Raw genomic sequence first — 6,624 nt, forward strand, 5'->3', positions numbered from 1 at the left:
TTTCAATTTTAATTTTAATTTTATATTTTCGAATTTAAATTTCAAAAATTTTATTTTTTTAAAAAAAATTAATTTTTTTTAAAATTTCGAGGAAATGAACTCTCGGAATATACCGAGGGACATGTTCCTCGGAATATACCGAGGGACTCATTCCTCGGAATATTCCGAGGGACTCGTTCCTCGGAATTTTCCTAGGGCTCCGTTCCTCGGAAATTCCCGATGAAAATTCCGAGGAACATTTCGTCGGAACTTCCGAGGATTGGACCATCGGAAAGTCCATCGAAATATCCCGAGGAAGTTCTCCCTCGGTATATTCCGAGGAGCTTTTCGACGAACTGGTGGTCCTCGGAGTTTCTTCGGAAATTTTTTTCCTTGGAATTCCGTCGGAAATTTCGGAGAAAATTCCGAGGAAAAATGAATTTCCGAGGAGTTATTTCCGAGGATTTATTTCGTCGGTATGTCATTGGAATAACGTTATTCCGACGACATACCGACGATTTTTTCCCTCAGTATGTCGCTGTTTTCTCGTAGTGATAAGAGTGCGCATTTTTTAATTATCCAGTGGCCATACTAGCAAAATAATCTTAATTAACCTCCCACTGTGCTTATTGTTTATGTACTATTATTGAGAACAAAAAAACAAAACTGTTGATATAGAAAGAACGTGACTCAAAGTCAATTCATAAACATGTATGAATATGATGTATCTGATTCAGAGATATATTCATGGCTCATTTGAACAAGTTGAACCAAATAAAGATAGCATAGAGACTGCTAAAACTCGCCAAAGATAATCTTCATTTTCTTTTATAAACGTTCATTATACTCTATTATGCCATTCGCAGTTTAACTACTATGCATATTCAATACACAAATTAAATGTTTTTCTATTTTCTGTTGATAAGAAATGTATAAGTTTCATATTTAAATTTCCTATATATTATTGGATCTATGATCGACGAATCTCTTAAAAGAGGTTTAGGTTTGAAACTTAAGATTATCATTAGCACAACCACATTTAATTACAAGTATTTATATAAAATTATTAACTCAATGCCTAATCCAACTAGATCTGCCTTTGTAAAAGTTAAAAGTTGATTAGGTTTCGAATACACATAGGACCACTAATTAGAAATCCCCTATATATATTAAAGGAGAAACATTTTTAAAACTTACCTTAAAAGTTTATTTGCAAGGAATGTAATGTGGTGACGTGGCTCCACAAGAAGCTTTTATTTAGTAAAACGCTTAGGTGTCACGCAGAGAACGTTTCTCACCAAAATGTGAATTTAATGCATTCACACTAACATTCCTTTAAAAGAACTTTATACCATTTATATCTATATTTTTCTCGACGAACACTTTTATGTGATAAACCTTCAGTTTCAAGTTCGATTAGTTGATTTATCAATCCTCTCAATACAATTATAGCATCAATAAAGATTCATTATTTCTCTATACGTTTCTGTTAAAAACGGTAACCCATCTGATGTATCGCCTTTAAATCGATAGATCCGTAAAGACGACTTAGCGATGAAACTTTAGTACGATGCCAAGTGTTAATGAAAGAACCATTTTCTCCATACCTACTTTCATGCATTTAGCAGAGCACTCACGTTCTTGAGAACCGCCTCTCATTGCTGAAAGAGGACGTTGAAAATCTATTTCTAGATAAATGTGTTGTATTCGGTTTTGTTACTGCTAGATGAGGTAATCTCTGTTTCGAGGAGACTGAATCACTGTAAATCGTCTCGGCTTAGTGATAGTCTTCTAGAGCAAGAAATATAAGCATGCGAGTATCACCACCTTCACCGCCGTGAGAGCTCTGCATTAGACGACCTTGAATATGAGAAGAAACTTCCAGGAACAAACCACCAGCAAGTCTCACGTGATGGTCGCATCGGGAACAACCTTTACAATCTAGAGGGTCAAATACCCTTCAATTTATTTTATTATGCAACTATGTTTTCTGAATTTAAATGAGCTATACATTTTTTTTTTCACACAACTATTTTTTTTGCTTATAATATGTTATTGATCCACCTTTTCGATTTTATGTGTTAAATCCCTAAGTCCATAACTACTACAATGTGATAGGCGAAATATAAAAAATTTATTTTCTAAAACTTCTTCTCAAACTTGCAAACACCATATATTAAATTTTAATATTAGTGAACCCATTATAAAAAGTATCTGGCTTCGCCTCTAATAACAATCATACATTTAGTTCTATCTAACTATCGCTTAAAGTATACTTTATATTATACATAATCATAATATATAATTTCAACATTAATATAGATATCTTATTCCACGCAAATAATATAGATATCTTATTCACGCAAACCGCGTATTACTATCTAGTTAGTAGTATAATTAGTTTGTTCTACCCAAGATAATGGGAGAAAATATTTACATGGGTATCTTTTTTAGTAATGTTTATAACGACGATTCTCGCATAAATTTCATCCACTTATTTTGACATGCATGAATTTAATATATAGTCTATGGATTAAAAAGGACTACACATCTTCAAAAAGTTTTGTTTGTGCCAATGTACCTTCGTTATCCTCTTCTTATCAGTTTTATTTAAATTGTTTATTATTTGGTACGATGCCCTAACTAAATATTAGTATAATACTAAAAATAATTCATTGAGTTAATTTGTTTAGATGCAAACCACATTCCGCACCCAAACAACCAATATATTAACAATAAAAACTATAGGTACGACCATGCTCTAGATTTATTCAGATATTTTATTATATTTTCCTAAATGAAGATACCTATTATTTGGATCATTTTTCAAACATACATTAATCACGTACTAATTATATTTTCTTACATAACCAATTTCTATGAAAATGAAGGTACCTATTATTTGTAGCAACGTTCAAACGTACATTCACTTTATTTCCTAATATTTTGTGATTCTTGTGTGTTCCCATGAACGCATTAAGGCGTTGTCGCAAACATAGATATATGATATATCTATGAATTTATCTGTACAAGAAATCCTTTTTTTTTACATCATAAGAAAACATTCAATACTAGATTAGACATGAACAAATTTTATTCATGAATTAAGACTACACCTTGTAATATTTACTTTTATTTGAATGTGAAAGAAAACTAGTGAGATAAATATAATAAACCTAGTTTACAAAAAAATAATATAATATAATAAACCTATTAGCCGTGAGGGCATGAAAAGAGAACTCGGCTCGTAACACCTCGTTCTTGTCGAGTTGTGGATTTTGGTAGAAGTTAATAATATGTTGGTTACATAGAAATTAATAATAGGTTGGTTACATAAAAATAAAGTTTTGTACAAAAAATAAAAAATATAATATTTTGTACTATAATTTATTTTGGTTACATAAAAATAACACTAACTAAAACTAATTCAAAACAAAATGCAACATTTTGTGTAACATTTTGTAATTGATCATAAAATTTAAATGACAATAAATTTTATTTACAATAGTCAGAACATTATTTATTTTATAATGTTTTTTAAAAAAATATTAAATAAGTTGAAACAGAGTGAGTATAAAGCTTTTGAAATGACTATTTCTTTTAAAATGAAATATATTTTTTTTGGTACAAAAATAAAATGGTTACTCTGAAAAAATTTGGGACTCTCCCTTTTCATTTTACACGTCGTTCTAGTTTTTTATATAAGAATATAAGAATTAAAATGAAAAACTTCAAATAATGCATTGAATTTGAAACATAAAACAACACGAATTGAAAATTTAAACTTTAAAACGAAAGAATGAGTGTTTGAAAATAACAGAAGCTAGACCTCTCTAATTAATGAGTCATTTTAAATGGAAAGCTACAGTGAAACAACTGTAATATTCTCCCTACATGTTAAAATAATAACCAATATTATTCTTTCTTTCTTCTTTTATCAACATAGCCACCATTATTTTTACAAGTTGCACTCCCATTTTTATTCAATAGCATTTTCCAGAGGTCTCAGATATTTTATTTATTTTATTTCTTATTTTGTTTTAAAAAACTGGAGTTTATATTCGTCTGCGCCACTCACATTAGTCCCCCGACGCGTGTTTACATAAGGAATTTTTGTTAGTTTTTAATTCAATATTTGTTTGTTTAAAAATGTTCGACACATCGAGGTGAATGAATCTAGTGAATTTGTACTCCCTACGCACCAAATATCCCCTATTTGCACTCCATACACAATATCCCTCTAATTTTTCCCCCAATCATTACTATTTTCCCCCTATTCTATGGTATTTCACCTTTTTAGGTATATTCAGCAAATTAGCTCATGAATCTATCTATTTGCGTAAATATTACTTCTTTATTGGCACTCAAAAAAATAATTTAATGTTTTTTTCTTGGCCTTGGAAAATTCGGGTAGGCTTGGTTAAAGGCACTATATATTTGAAGAAAGTTGACCTGAGTTAGAAGTTCTACAAAGATATATGAATATTTGGAATATTCGGAATACGTCCCGAACTCCGCATATGAAAAAACAAATCGATAATCTCAAAAATAATTACACATACTAAGAAATTATCTCTCTTTTATAAATATTTTTTTGTCCTAGTAATTTGAGATTCAATTCCAATTAAATGTTTTATGCGATAAGGACTTTACTGACTCTAAACAAGGCCCAAGGAAAGCCATATGATCCTTTACTTCGATGGGCTCAAAGACATTGACTAAGCCCATATTACAAAGGTTTTCGGCTTCACCGTTGAGTCGTCGTCACAAAGTCTCTATGATCGAGGACAGCTGGATTCTTATTCTTTTTTCTTCTCTGACTATCAAAAGTCGCATCACCATAAAACTTGCATATCGTAAATACCTTTTCCGTAATACGCAGTTCGAGTCCTTACTATCTAGTCAAGTGAGATGCTACTCCGCTTTGTTGATCAGTTGATGCATGCATGGTCAAGGCTCATGAAAAGAAACAATCAACACCGTCAATGTAGTAATAGTTTTTTTTTTGTGGAGTGCATATATAATCCGTACTATGACTTCAACTTGGCACCTGTATATTGTATGCTGTAACGGGTTGCTATGTGAAAATCGTAATCAGGCTCATGCATGTAGTTACTTGTTCTTTCTATTTCAATATGTTAATTAGAGCATCGATGTCAATTGTACTGTATTGTATACATTATTAAGGTTAATATTAAAGAAAGAGTTTGGTTTTATAGTTGTTATGTGGACGGAGAACAAGATAAAACTAATCTCTTGCCATGTTACGTTACGTACTTGCTTGCATGTATCGGAAGGATCATGGATTCTGGCAATGACGGTGCAAGTATTAACGTTTTTACGAAGGGTTATATTTAGTATAACATAGTAAAGAATTATGCTACATCAAAATCCATAATCATATTTTTTTTTTTAAATAGACCACATGCAAGTGATGTGCAGCTTAGAATTGATTTCGGTTTTTGGGATTTAGACAAAACACGTTTATGAGACTTAATTAATTACGATTCACTTATGTTTCATTCTATGTGGGTTTTTTTTTCTTGTTTGACGATGCCAGTTTGGTGTCATGGCCGAATCTGGAGATAGACTAGTGAAACACTGGTCATGGCCTCCAAAATTTTTGAAAGTTTTTTACATAGACATGAGCTCTCAAATTACCAAAAAAAAAAAAACTGCATCCAAATATAAATTGTGAAATGCGATAACTACGCAAACCAAATATTTTGAAATATAGGAAGCGGGGTTGTATACTTTGGCTTTCTGGCATTGTTGATATGGTCATATGGGGATCCCAGGGATTTGTTCTATAAATCTCATGTAGTCTAAGATTCGATTCCCCCATCCACCTTTATTATACCCGTCTAAATCTATAGTAAAGTAGTAAGTTTTATTTTAATAATTAAAATAGTAATGTTTGTTATTCGATTTTACATACTTGGTGGTGTTAAGCTGGATAAACTAACCAAATTATTAAGCTGGAATTTTCCATTTAATTAGTGCAAAATGTTTTGGCTCCTAGATACTCAGTGGTAAACTGAAGAATGCATGCACAATCATACATCAGTTGAACTTAACAAGCAGAGTGTTTGATAATTACTGGACACTTTTCTTTATATCGCCACACTCGCCAGTAATGTGTATGTGACTTTACGTGAACTTTAAGGATGTTTAACCTATTTAATTTTATCTTAGAACCAAATGACTAATTAATAAGACATCAAACATGACACACAACAACAAAAAAGAATGAAGACAGAAGCTATACCAATATCCTGTTGATTGTCCTTCATTAGTTGTAAGTATATATCTTAGCTTGCGGATAGTTAGAAATTAGCAAAGATTAGAACACTGTAGTTCAAACATAGACAGTACAAAAGCAAGGATCAGTGTCAGATGAGTACTAGTATTATGTTACTTGAATCTAAAGTCACTTCTACTCTCTTTCAAATCAGAATATTTCCTAGTATTCTGCAAAACATGTCAGGATCAGTGGGGTCACACCACCCCGACCACGACCAAAATCTTCAAAGTAGAATGGCATCCCTTTAAATTGTCCAAAAGATAAGGGTGTTTCGGTCATTCCATACGTTCACAACCTTTACCATTCAACTAGAGAGTATTAAAGCCCTTCCTAACCAAATA

The sequence above is a fragment of the Brassica oleracea genome, chromosome C9 (genome assembly GCF_000695525.1).
Source record: "Brassica oleracea var. oleracea cultivar TO1000 chromosome C9, BOL, whole genome shotgun sequence".
Lineage (NCBI taxonomy): Eukaryota > Viridiplantae > Streptophyta > Magnoliopsida > Brassicales > Brassicaceae > Brassica > Brassica oleracea.